At 38.1% G+C, this 14,221-nt stretch overlaps 1 long non-coding RNA gene across 3 annotated transcripts in view; it reads right to left on the bottom strand.

Moving 5' to 3' along the window:
- The window catches only part of LOC104007223 (uncharacterized), a 106,416-nt gene that overhangs the window by 77,445 nt on the left and 14,750 nt on the right, over window positions 1–14,221 (bottom strand). The window contains exons 2-5 of one of the 3 annotated variants that reach the window (XR_001719712.4): window positions 12,245–12,313; window positions 10,037–10,251; window positions 8,045–8,108; window positions 6,823–7,006 (exon numbers count right to left, since the gene is read on the bottom strand). This is a non-coding gene — a long non-coding RNA (uncharacterized LOC104007223). Of the gene's footprint in view, window positions 1–6,822; window positions 7,007–8,044; window positions 8,109–9,915; window positions 10,252–12,244; window positions 12,314–14,221 lie in introns of those variants that run through there. The other 2 variants (XR_008548985.2, XR_681344.5) reach the window with 2 other exon arrangements.

The raw sequence follows: 14,221 nt of genomic DNA, 5'->3' as shown, positions 1-14,221 counted from the left end.
CCTACCAAAGGGGCAGAATAGAGAAAACCCATCTTATTCCTATTACCACAAATGAGATAAACCATCTCTGAGCCTTCCAGCAAACTTTCCTTAGTATCTATTAGGCAGAGTGTGTTTCACACAGACCACACACCTAGACTGAGGAAGGAGACATTCAGAATTGGCCGAGGCTAATGAGTACGCAGCTTCTGGCTCTGGGAGGATTCCAGCTTTCCACAAAGGACATGAGTACTCAGAGGAAGATGAAGAAAACAACAGTCCAGTTGTTGAAGATGGGAGGAGATGGCTACTGTGTAGACAACCAATTGTGTTGTTGGTTGTTAGCTGTTCAACTAATGAACAACTTTGTTGACATGAAAGACACAGTTGGTTGTCTACACCCTAGTTTTCAGACTAGGGCCAGGTGCAGTGACTCACGCTTGTAGTCCCAGCACTTTGGAGGCTGAGGTGGGCAGATCGCTTGAGCCCAGGAGTTTGAGACCTTCCTGGGCAACATGGAAAATCCCCAACTCAACAAAAAATACAAAAGTTAGCCAGGTGTGGTGGTGCACACCTCTGGTCCCAGCTACTCGAGAGGCTGAGGTGGGAGGACCACTTGAGCTGGGAGGTCGAGGCTGCAGTGAGGCATTAGGGCACCACTGCATGGTGGCAGAACAAGACCCTGTCTCAAAAATAAATAAATAAATAAAAATAAAAATAAACCAAAACTGAGACTAAGAATCATGTATTTCTTTGTCACTACAGTTGCCATCCTGGGAGAAGGAATTGTACTTACCCTGGAAAAGCCTGTATAATATATACTCTATCTATTTCTTTTTGAAATCAGATCCCTACACTAGGCCTGAGATACTTGAAGCCACTTATCTCACCTAGGGTCCTTCTGACCTCCTTTAGCTAATGTCAGTCTCTTTCATGGAATCCACCTCCTGCAGGTTTCTGAGGCAGAGCTTATTTGTGACTGATGGGTCCTAGGAATGCTTCCCCTCTGGATGCTTTCCAGTGAGCAGACAGCACTCAGGCCCTCCTACGAGGAGATCAAGCTGGGCCATTCCTTCCACAGGCTTTGGAATCAACTGGCAGCCCAAGACTCCATGACAGTTATTATGCAGCAGCTCCTGAATGTATCCACTTGTATGTTCTCCTATGTTGTTGTTTATACAATTTATTTTCCCTGGATTGCAATTGTTTCCATTCTCCCCTTCTTAAGTCCAAGTGTATATCTGTTTTGTAGTCAAGTAATATTTTCTTTATCAAATTTTCACATGATAAAAACATAAAAAAGAGGTGATTTTTAGGGGATCAGTGAAGTTGGATTTTTTTTGGTCACAAATTAAATAAAAGTATAGGTATAACAAATTTGCACAGGATTATTTTTTATTTTCTTTGAAGTAAATCAATTACAAGTATATTCCTATAGACAGATATTTGTCTTTAAAACTTCATTTATATATGTAGAGGTATTAACTTAATAAATGCTTTAATGAAGAAAAATATACAAGTTTATACAAATTTGACAGAATAATTTGAATTATTTTTAATAGGTACATCTCTAGAAGTGTTTTGTTCTTTCAAGATGTTAGAATTTGGTCATATAACCAACAACATAGAGAATCACTCACATAGAAGAAATGTGATACTAGCCAAATAAATCCCTTGAATTATTTACAAGAAGCATTAATTATTTATCCACTAGTTCAACTGATTTGAACTATAACCAGGAATAAAACATAAGGGCTTTTTGCAGTAGGTTTAGGACTTGAAGAATTTAATCTCTTGAGTATAATAAATGAACTTGTTCTCCATATTACTCCATCTCCAGTCAGCATAGCTTGAGAGAAATTTCTATATTAACTCTGTCAATGTTCATATTATTTGAAATGGCATGTAAAACACACATGATTAAAGTTAAAATTATTATTTTATTATATCACTGAATAATTGAAAACAAAACTATCTATTCACTAATCTGAATAAGACTGAATGCAATACCTAGTTATTCCCTTTTACTGGATACCCTTTGTTTTTCAACATAATTGTGTTATTTGTTTACTTGTTTGATTTTTACTCTTTAGAGCCTGTCTAATAAATAGTGTATTTCTTGCAAACACATTTACTTTGAGAAAGTAGGTACCATACACAACATTTTTAAATGCTATCTTTAAATATTGATAATGCTTCCAGGTAAGAGACAAAATGTATGTATTTCATGTTTCCAAATAAAGTCTGTTTCTACTTGTAAAAAGTTATTTTTTTTGAAAATTTTCTTTTATTGAGTACTCAATGACTAATATATAACATAAAATATTGTAACTTTTTGTGAATTTTATTTTATTAATAAATGAAGACATTGTATATATACTTTCATCTTCCTCTTAAATTGTATCTTCCTAACTAACATGGAACCCATAAAACCAAATGATCCAGTAGTCATTTCTAATGAATTATATGATATTCACATATTTGAATTGGTCCTGGGAATTTATAGTCTGTGATGACTTTTAATCCAGGAAGACTTGATTCACAAGCTCCCTCCCATTCTAGGAAGGTTCCTGTTTTAGTCTGCACTACAGAAGTGCCCCTGCAATCTCCCACTAATCGATCAACCTGAGCTTGCCTTCCCTATACTCATATAATACAACCCAGGGAGTATTCTGGGGCCAGAAAACCAATTTGCTTCTCTGTGAATCTGTACAATGTTTGGAAGTTGTCTGAGTTGACAGTAAAACTTCTCGACTGACAAGATATGCTGACAGATCCCCCCTGAACACACACATTGCACACACACAATCTGATAAATGGGGGGAAAATACATAAAGCTGTGGTAAATACACTAATGGCCTAACTTGGTAGGAGAAGAGATCAGCAATTTATAATTTTAGCAAGAATTTTTTACTTGCTATCTCTATATAAGTGGAGGAAGCTTTCTCCATCTTAATTATTTTTCAAAATGTAGCCGCTGACAAGGTCAACCTTTGGCAGATGTCCTCTATAAAGAAAAATGGTTGCGGTATGTTCTCCCAGAACAGTGCTTTCTGTTGGGGAAGCTTGATAACAAAAGTGCTAGAGTGGAATTTCAGGGCATTTTCCTGTGTGCAACTCAGGAACACTGGTCCAGCAGCTTCCTCTGGTTACTGCAGCCATCAGTCTTCTTCCCTTCTCTTTGTCAAGGAGGTAGTCTTCATCATGGTCCATATGTCTACCTTCCAGGGATATCAAGCATCTTCTTTTGTCTTAAACGATTTTTGTTACTTCCATTTACAAAGATCACGGAGGCTTACAGTCTCAGCTGAGATTCTTCAAATTTGTGTATTCTTGTGGCATTTGGGGTGATATATATTTAGATCTAGGTCATATTTAAGACCCATCTGAAAACTTTCTCACTATTAGTGGACAAATGCTGCATCTCATAAGATTCCCAGGCGCCTACAAGATCATGGCAAAACAGTGGCTGGAAATTCCAGTTATAATTCCTCCCGGTTGCCAGTAAAGGCTGAAGACTTGTTCTGATTCTTCTGACTATCCTCCCACTGCCTCTGATGGGTTGTGGGTTGTTACAATGTTGTCTCAACACTGAGGTTTGAGTGACTGAATACTGTAATGGGTATATGAAATATGGAACTTAAAGGTTTCCTTCTTTGAGCTAAGCTGGAGGTGTCTGGTAGGCTGCATGTCATGAGTAGGAGGTTCCACTATGTGTTCTTGCAGCACCATATACTTCTCTTTTGTAGCATTACTATTTATAGCACTATTAAATTACTGTCTCCATAATAAATCTGTGAGCCTTATGAAGGCAGAAAATGTACAGTTTGCTCACCACAGCTTCTTTAGTACCTAGACACACTCCACTGAATCAATGTGTGTATGTATGAATGAATGATTTAGTAGTTCAATGTTTTATATTTTAGAGACTATGGTATTCATAAATGTACATTTTCAAACCAGTATCTTAAGTCCTGAAATAGTCCCCACTTATGCAGTCATATTTTAATTATTTGATTACAACTCTAAATACATTTGAGTTATAATAACTCAAATGCAGATATCTCAGAATGCTAATAATTATATTAAATTTTCTTAAATATCAGACCTTGTGAACTACTTAATAAATCGGGCACATATAAATTCCAGGGGTTATTGGATTGCTTTCAGACTACTTCATTTAGGCTAACTTATTCAGCAAATTATTTTATTTTGCACCTCCTTTACACTAATAGAGATTAACATATCTTTATATTTTAACTTCTGTTTGGCCCCTTGTGTCAAACATGACACACTGCAAAATACTGGTATGATCCACCAGATTTGTCAAAGGATAGTTGATAGTGCTTTCAACTGAACACACCCTTTGTAACTTTTAATAAAGTGTAATAACATTTTACATGCAGTAAGGCACCATAGCCACTAAAAACACAATATTCTTCCTAGGATCACTGATATAATAACACATCCCTTTTCAGTTACTAAGATTTTTGTAATCATCTCTTACATTCTTGGTTAGATAAAAACCTAAATGCTGTTTGCCGAATAAAAAATTATATATTGTTGATATTTCTCCAATACAAGGAATAATTTAAAATTATCAATCTTTTTTCAAAAATAGCAATGCAAGTGAGGAAGTAAATGTGGCCCTGAATACAGAATAGGTGAAATCATGTCATTACTTTTTTTCATAATCAAATGGCCCTGAAAAAAATAAACCAAACACTCTTCACTGGTTAATATGATTAAATGAAGATAAAACAGAGACACGAACATCAACAAAGTTCTCTCATTTCCTCTGAACCGGCAACAAATAAATAAAACACAGAGGTACAAATGCTCATGGATACTTTGTACAAGAAGTTAGAAGAATAGTAGTGGCTGTTTTAAGTGTAAAAGAGGGAGGAGAGAAACACAGGGAAAGGGAAAGGGAAAGTAAGAGGCAAGAAGGAGGAGGGAGCTGAGGCGTCTCCCGAGTTATGAGCAGCCCTCTCTACATATGAGCATCCAGACACACCCACGCCCACCGGAAACACCAGCCAGCCAGTCACACGGCTAGGGAAAAAGCGGAAATGAACGGCTTTTATGGAGCTATTACTTCCAGGATGTATAATGCATTGTGAATAAGTAATTACTCGAATAAAATCCTAGTTCATTCCAAAATGTTAATCATCTATTTTTCTAGATATATGAAAAACAAGCCTAGTCAATTCTTTTTATTAATTAATGCATGTTTAGACATCTGGTTTAAAATGTTAAGTAAAGGGGCTTGAATCTTTTTCCTTAAAACTGTACTGACTCTGATATGCGAATGTCCCAGGTGGCAAATAATTAGGCACTCTCAAAACGATCGCTCCCATATTTCATTGGTAGGGGCAGGAGGAGACAGATACTCTGTCCATGCAAGTGAATCCCTCTTTCTATGTGTGTTTCTCACATGGCCATGCCACCTTCTCTTTCCGTTTCTCCTAACCAGGCTCAGCTTGCACAAGAGCATCCCTGATCATGCAGAACTGAGTACAGATCTCAAAGGGTGGAAGGAGGGGGGTTAACCTCACAACTACCACAGCGCCTCTCCTCTCACATCTCCTTTAGGAGTCTTTCTTCTCCATAGTTGCTCCTTTCAGCTTCTTAGCCGCCAGTTCTGTCACCTTTCTCCCTCTGGATTCAGGGAAAAGTCGTCAAAGCCTTCTAGACCCATCTCTTTCATTTCCTATTCTTCCCTCGCCAACTCCATGCAGATTTTCTTCTTTCCAAAGAAGGGCAATTTAAACTATGTTTCCATCTCCAGCTCTAAATTTTGCATTCTTCCAGCCCTATTTAGCGATATCTTTAAAAAGAGGAAGTAACTAGGAAATATGGAGCTTACTTATGAAGCCAAAGGACTCGGCCTTTGCTAGGGGATACCATTCTGAGCAGGCAGTGGAGCCATTTAAATGCAAACACATGAGGCTGAGTCACATGAAGTGACCAGTATTGGACTGATTTTGACCTACAGTAATGGAAACTTCATATGGTCAACCGAATACATATATTTTTCTAAGTACAAGTTTAAATTCAAAATGAAATGCTTATTGCCTGCACTAAGCCATGGTGGGGCTGATAGAATTCTGTCAGCTTTAACATACACAGAGCTGTCTGTAGGAACCTGAGCGAATTGCATCATCATCACAATGTTTACCTCCTTAGTTTTCCTCCTTGGTGAGATCTGTTAACAGAAAAGCTATACTCTAAAATATTTTAGAAAAGTTTATTTTAAACCTCTTTTAAATACACTATTTAAAATATGGTGGTCAGATTACAGTTTGGTTTTATACATTTCAGGGAAGCAGGAGTGACAGGCAAGGACGTAAGTCAGTATGTAGAATGTATACATTGGCTCGGCCTAAAAAGGTAGGATACCTTAAAGTGGAAGCTTACAGGTTATAATTGGATTCAGAAATTCTTTAATTTTCAGCTGGTTAAAGGAGTAAGACTCTCTCTAAAACTTGCTGTCAGCAGAAAGGAATATCTAAGATTAGGATGTTATGTCAGAGTCAGCCACAAGATGCTGGGTCAAAATGCCTTGTTTAGCCAGATTGATGGCCTGCAGGCAGGACTTACCCTGGTCTGGCATCACCTTACATCTTGGTTATAATTTGGTATCTTATTGTCACATGAAATCCATTCAATTGGTCTTATAATATCTATTTTAACATTACTTCTGGGCAGTTTTGTCTAAACTCCATAAGGGGGGCGCTTATAATGAGCTGTATCCAACCTCCCTTCCCATCATGGCTGGGAACTCATTTTAAGGTTTCTATGGGATTCCTTTGGTCAAGAGGGATTTTATTTGCAACTCACAGGTCTTCCTGTCTTCCGTGGTCCACAGTCCAGAGGACACAAGCTTCACTTAACCAGACATCCTGACAACAGCCCAGAAGGGTGAACACTATTGGCTTTCTGTATTGGTGATATTCTTTGAGTTCTCTTCTGCTATCTGCATCCAATTTTCACCATAAGCTGTAACCTAGCAGGTAGAATTAGCCTTGAAAAAATTATTTAAAAATATGTTATTTAAAACACTCTTTCTCAATACATTTTAGTTCTCACTTTATCACCATGGGGTGATAATGGCCCCTGAAACCATTTCCTTCATGGTCTTTGCTTCTATCTAAAATTATTTTGCTTGTTTGTATTTACTTTTATTCACAGTACTCACTTTATGTAATTCTCAAATAAATTCTCTGAAAGAAGAGATTTTTTGTCTTATTCACTGCTAATTTTTTAGCATCGAGAACAGGACTCAACAAAGATGTATCAATGGATCAGTAGAAGATTAATTGGCAAATACACTGACTTCCACGGGGAAATGAGTATCCCTAGGTGGTTGGTAGACCTGCCTGTCGTCCTCCCCACCCAGTGTGCCCACCACCAACCCAGCCACTAAAAACCAGAAGGAGACTTGCACAACATCCACGTGGAAAATGAGTTTCTCTTGCCTCAGCCTCCTGAGTAGCTGGGATTACAGGTGCCTGCAGCCACTCCCAGCTAATTTTTGTATTTTTAGTAGAGATGGGGTTTCACCAAGTTGGCCAGGATGGTCTCGATCTCCTGACCTCCTGATCTGTCCACCTCAGCCTCCCAAAGTGCTGGGATTACAGGCATGAGCCACCGCGCCCGGCCCATAGTAATCGGTTTTAAAAGCTCATGCAGAAATGTAGAGAATATGCTGTTGGTGCACATACAAATATGCATGAGCATATACATATAATATACACATACAAGATATGTACAATATATAGTACACGAATGTATATATATCTCATATATAGTATATGTATATATAAATTGCATATGCATAATAAATACAAATGTATAACGTGTATTTCATACGTACATACCTAACACATATACATATGCATATACATACAATTGCAATGAGATTAAAAATTAATCTAAAGACATTAAAAATTGAAAATTAAAATTTTGTATTTTTCTTACTTATGCATTGAACATACGGCATCACGTAATGTAAAAACAAAGCAAAATTCTGACTTTTTAAAAATAAAAACTGTAATCTTACCTCAACATTTTGTGTTTCAGCAACTGGGAGACCAAGCCTGCCTCCCTGCTAGACTTACTCCCTCCTGCAGTTAATGTAGGAGAGAAGACAGATGTTGTAAATCACCATGACTTTATACCTCACTTCTCATGGCTGAAGGTTTAGCATTATTATTTCCATTGGAAACAACAGAGTTAAGGAAGAAACCAATAATCTTCCCCATAAAGGGGATGAAGGAAGTAATCAAAGGAAGTGACATTTCGATTGTTCCTTTAAAGAGAAGCATATTTTTGACACGTTAAATGTAAGCAAAAGTACATCTCAAGCGCTAATAACCACATGGCTAAAATCAAGGAGGCATACATGTTTCTGGCATCTTTAATGATCACAAAATACTACTAGTGGTAACATTTTTGGAAAAATTACTATGTGCCAAGCCCTGTAACGACTGATTCACTTTGGATTTCACATAAATCCAGCCCCCCAACATGGTAAGAATATTTTTCTTCTTTCTAATCTCTATTTACGTCCCCTCCCGCATCCTGCTTTGGGAAAAGGAATAGCTGCATTTGGCAAACTCTGCAGAAATGTTAAGTGAGATGAAATGAGGAGAGACTTTTGGATGGGGGCAATTAGTCAGTCTCTTTTTCCTTTCAAGACACTGGGAGGTGCAGATCGAAGGGAAGCACTCACTGATGGGAGGGAAGGTTTGTTGAAGAAGCTCATGACTAAAAGCCTAAGAATAGTAGTTTTTTTATACTGAAATTTTAGGTGCATTTATTAACTACCACTTATGGCAAAAAGGCATTAATTGAGTGCCCATAAAGTGCAAGGAATACTAAAAAAATTCAATATGATCCTTGCTCATAGAGATCTCCTGGTGGGGACACTGTGTTGCACGTTGTTTGGTGAGCTATCTGTTCACATGCCTGGCTGGCTGACTGAATGAGGAGTTGATGCCTGTGCACAGAAGAGTGCAGAATGGCTTTGTGGGCATTGAGCACAGAATCAAGACCAGTTAGAACCTCTATTTGCAATGAAATGAGCAGATACATGTGTTTTATATCTGACCAAAACAAAAAAAAAGAATGTTTAGAAAGCATCTCTGCAGGTGATGTAGTTTTTGTTTGTTTGTTTTTGTTTTTGTTTTTTTTTCTTTTCAGATAGAGTTTTGTTCTTGTTGTCCAGGCTGGAGTCCAGTGGTGTAATCTCGGCTCACTGCAACCTCCACTTCCCAGATTCAAATGATTATCCTGCCTTAGCCTCCCAAGTAGCTGGGATTACAGGTGCCTGCCACCACACCCTGCTAATTTTGTATTTTTAGTAGAGATGGGATTTCACCATGTTGGTCAGGCTGGTCTCAAACTCCTGACCTCAGGTGGTCCACCCCTCTGCCTCCTAAAGTGCTGGGATTACAGGTGTGAGCCACCATGCCCAATGTAGTTTTAATGCCAGTTTTTGCACTGCATGCTCCATTACTGGAGCCTGTCCCCAGATGAGTACCTGCTTGCCCAGAGCATGGTTACAGAGGCTGCACTGCAAGGGGGACAGTAGTGAGGATGAACCACTCTGATCATTTATTTTGGTCACATGGAGGTGAGAGGAAGGAAACGTTGCAAGAGGGAACAAGATATCGCTAATACAAAAATGCTTCTTTTTACTTGTCAGCTGAGATTCCATGTGCAGCGAGGTTTCGTTTTCATCACTCAAATGTTTGAGGAAGAAAAATTCCTGACAAGTCATATTAAGGATGTAATATATTTTATTAAATATTAGTATTTCATTAAAGAAACAAATGGTAATGTCAAACATTACATGAGAAAGAAAAAAATAGCTCAATGCAAATGAAAATTTGATTAAATGCATACAAATTAGAAACATTTTAAAATATGTTAATTAAAATTACAGGCTTTATTCCCATTTCATGATTTACTGTCCTGGAGTGCTGTTCACATGTAATGAAGGAGGTAATATTAAACAAAAGTATTGAAAAATAAAATCCCATTTACTCACAGGCAGTGGTCAGAATTGAATCACTTTGCTCCAGATTCCCGACTGCAGTACTTGGCAGCTGTTATTAAGAGCCTCATGTCCTTTCCTCATGTCTTCCCACAACTCAGTTCTTTTTCTTATTGTTCTCTGCATGCCAACTGATGCACTTCATCATTCTTACATCTGAGTCATCAGCACAGAACAGGGTATTCTAGGTGCAGGTCAGCAGAAGTGTCCTGAAATGGAGCATAATGTTCCTGCTTCATGACATTATGTCCATATTGTAGCTCAAAAGTGTATTAGTTTCCTTTTGGCTCAAGTCTTCAGACAAACTAATATGTACATAATTTGGCCTCCCATAAAATCACAACTTTTAGAACTTTGCCAGTATATGTTAACATATTAAAATTTACATACTCTCAAGTAATCACATGAATTATCTCATGTTCCAGGCATTTGAAATCGTATAGGTTAGCAAGGAAAATATTTTGTATATTAAGTATATGACATATATAATTACATACTAAATTGAGTGTTATTTTTGCTGTTGCAAAAATACTATATATGATGAGTGTATTAAACAGGGTAAATGCACATAAATTTTTTCTTTTTCTTCCACATATAGACCTCCCTTTGAAGATTGGCAATCTGGCAAGGGAGATCATTTTCCAAACTCTTGAAAATGTGTGAGGACTCATGACCTGTTACATCAATGGAACATGAAGAGAATTGAAGTGTATCACTTCTGCGCCAGGGAGCCTAAATGGAAGAAGCGCCCATCCACCCTCTTTCCTCATCTGACAGCTGGATGGAAGGATACCAAGGTTTTAGGAGAAGGCAAAGCCCCGTGATGGGAGAGGCCTGAGCACCTCACAGTGCGTGGAAGCCAACTCCTCACCAGGAACACATGCAGTGGCCCTATGTGTGCAAGGCATCCGTCTCCAGTGTTGGAGCTGACCTTTTGGGTTATTTTGTAATGGCAGTTTACATTACCTTGTTAACACAACAGAACACTGTCAAAGAAATGCTCTATGGTGCCAACCCACTATTGCCTTGAAATAGAAATTACATATCAGTCAAAGGTCTCCAGAGAAACAGCAGCAGTAGGATAGATGTGATCTTCACAGATAGACAGACAGATAGATAGATAGATAGATAGATAGACAGATAGATAGACAACTGGACACAGATAGATTGACCACAGACAGAGATAGAGATAGATAGATAGATAGATAGATAGATAGATAGATAGATAGATGATAGATAGAAAATGAGACACAGATAGATAGACAGACAGAGATAGATAGATAGATATAGATAGACAGACACAGATAGAGATAAAGATAGACAGATAGATATAGATAGGTAGACAAATAGACACAGAGACAGATAGAGAGATAGATAGATAGATAGAAATAGAGAGACAGATGGACAGATAGACAAATAGACAGACAGATAGAGATAGATAGATAGAGATGGACAGATAGAAAAATAGACACAGATAGATAGATAGACAGATAGATAGACAACTGGACACAGATTGACCACAGACAGAGATAGAAATAGATAGACAGATAGACAGACAACGAGACACAGACAGATAGACAGACAGATAGAGATAGATAGATAGATATAGATAGACAGACACAGATAGAGATAGAGGTAGACAGATATAGATAGACAAATAGACACAGAGACAGATAGATAGATAGATAGAGATAGATAGAGAGATAGATGGACAGACAGACAAATAGACACAGATAGACAGATAGATAGAGATAGATGGAGACAGATAGAAATGGACAGATAGAAAAATAGACACAGATAGGTAGATAGATAGATAGATAGGTAGATATTTTCAGGATCGGATTGGCTTATGCGGTTGTGGGACTGGCAAGTCCCACATCTGTAAGGTAGTCTGGCATCTGGGAACTCAGCAGGATTTCTGTGGTAAGATCTGGAGGCAGAAATCCTTCTTCTCTGAAAACCCCAGTTTTTGCTCTTAAGGTCTTTGACTGATTGAATGAAGCTCATCTGCATTATCAAGGATGATTTTTATTTTACTTAAAGTCAATTGCTTGTAACATTTATAAAATGCCTTCAGAGCAGCATTTGGATTAGTGTTTGACCAAAGAACTTGACCCCATAACCTGGACGAGTTGACACATGAAATTAACCATCTCATCCCCTCCCCCACTGGCTCACACAGAAGGCCAACTTCATCCTTACCTTTGATTAGGTAGGAATGGGCACCTGACCCTGGGAAAATCCAGCTGGGGCCAGCAATGTACATGTGACCTAAAAGGAAAAAAGTATATATTGTACCCAAAGTATTTTTTGCAGTAATTTTCAATTGGGAAATACAAAAGCTGGGTAAGCAACCAGGAAGGCAAAAGGCAGAAGCATGTGTAACTTTAAGCCAGGGCCAAGACAATCAAACTTATGTACCAATTGGCATTATGAGAAAGCAGCAAATAAAAGGTTTTCAACTACTGAAAAGGGCGTGGCTTCAGAGAGCATCAGAGATGACATAAGATAAAAATGGAGACACCAGGAAAAAGGATGATGATGCTGTCTCAATGCTAATTGCAGCTTCCATGAAATCTATCATAATTGAAGCTTTATTTTCAAATAATCTGTATATCCTGAAAGTAACTGCTAGTGCCCAACTAGTGATGGCTTGAGTATCTGCTTTTCTTTTAAACAAAAAACCCTAACTAAGAGAAGCCAATAGGAAAACTTTGCTAGAGGAAGTGTTGTTTAATCTCAAGTTTGAGAAATAAATGGGTGCAGTAAACAGAGGCAAAAGTTCAAACACATTGTGCATTTTCCTCCCATTCCAGTCTGTGCTCCACTTTGCAAGGAAAAAGAGAGGGAAGGTCCAAAAAAGAATTCTGAGGGTATGATTTATGCTGTCAGCAATGGGAAGCCATTGAATAGATTTTAATCCCTGGGAGATAGACAATACTCTGTTAACACTGATTAATCTTGAGTGAGTACAAGGTAGAGGTCATTCAGTTTTCACTTTAAAAAATATTGTATTTATTTATTTATTTTATTTAATTTTTTTTTTTGAGACAGACTTTTGCTCTTGTCACCCAGGCTGGAGTGCAATGGCAAAACCTTGGCTCACTGCAACCTCTGCCTCCCGGGTTCAAGCGATTCTCCTGCCTCAGCCTCCTGAGTAGCTAGGATTACAGATGCCCGCCACCACACCGGGCTAATTTTTTGTATTTTTGGTAGTGACCGGGTTTCACCATGTTGGCCAGGCTGGTCTCGAACTCTTAACCTCAAGTGATTCACCCGCCTTGGCCTCCCAAAGTGCTGGTAATACAGGCGTGAGCCACTGTGCCCAGCCCAGTTTTCACTTTTAAAAAGAATTGTCATTGGATTTTCTGTGAAGTAAGCATGTATTTTTTCAGTAAGTATAATCAAAACAAAAATTGCATACTTATCTCTGTAAAATATGATACAAAGATAAAAAGCAAAAAAAGAATGATAAAATGTAAGCAATGCCTTTAGAATTAATGAATGTAGATTCAAAGCAACCAAAATGTCAGATTCGATTTACTTAAGATCTTTCTGGAATGTGTGGCTAGATTTTGGTGGTGTAGAGATGCACACAAGCTAAGGCATGAGTTAGAATTGGCACCACAGTCTAGGCTGACACAAGGCCATGGAGAGCCAGTCTGGGTTCAGGGCTGGTCCGGAGGATGACAGATACAAAGCATGTCAGGTAGGCTTGATGATGCTTTCCACCAGCTAGCGTGTGGGAGGAATGACAAAGGGAAGCTAAACATGGCTTCCAATTTCCTGACTTCAGCAATTAAGCTGATATTAATTATTTATCTCAGAACATAAATGCAAATATGTTATGGATAGCTTACTTCAAAAGAAAATGCAATAGGGTTGTTTTGAATTGAACAGACACATATAAATTCTCAAGTAATTAGGAATAAGAACTGGAATTACAAACGTTTTAAAAACGTTTTAAAAGATTAAGAGAGTTGCCCTCGACGGTGCTCTAAAATCTTGTTTACGAGAGAGCATATATGGGGGTTTATGGTTGTAATACGAGGAGGGAAGAGAGAATACAACAAGCTGCCCCTTGCTTACTTTTTATTCTTTTCAACAATTCCAGGGAATTACTGGATATTGAGTTGCTTGGATACTGCCACGTGAAACGCAGACCTGCTGTGACCCCCA

Source organism: Pan troglodytes, chromosome 6 (genome assembly GCF_028858775.2).
Source record: "Pan troglodytes isolate AG18354 chromosome 6, NHGRI_mPanTro3-v2.0_pri, whole genome shotgun sequence".
NCBI classification, from domain to species: domain Eukaryota; kingdom Metazoa; phylum Chordata; class Mammalia; order Primates; family Hominidae; genus Pan; species Pan troglodytes.
This window is presented reverse-complemented; position numbering and strand designations above follow the sequence as displayed.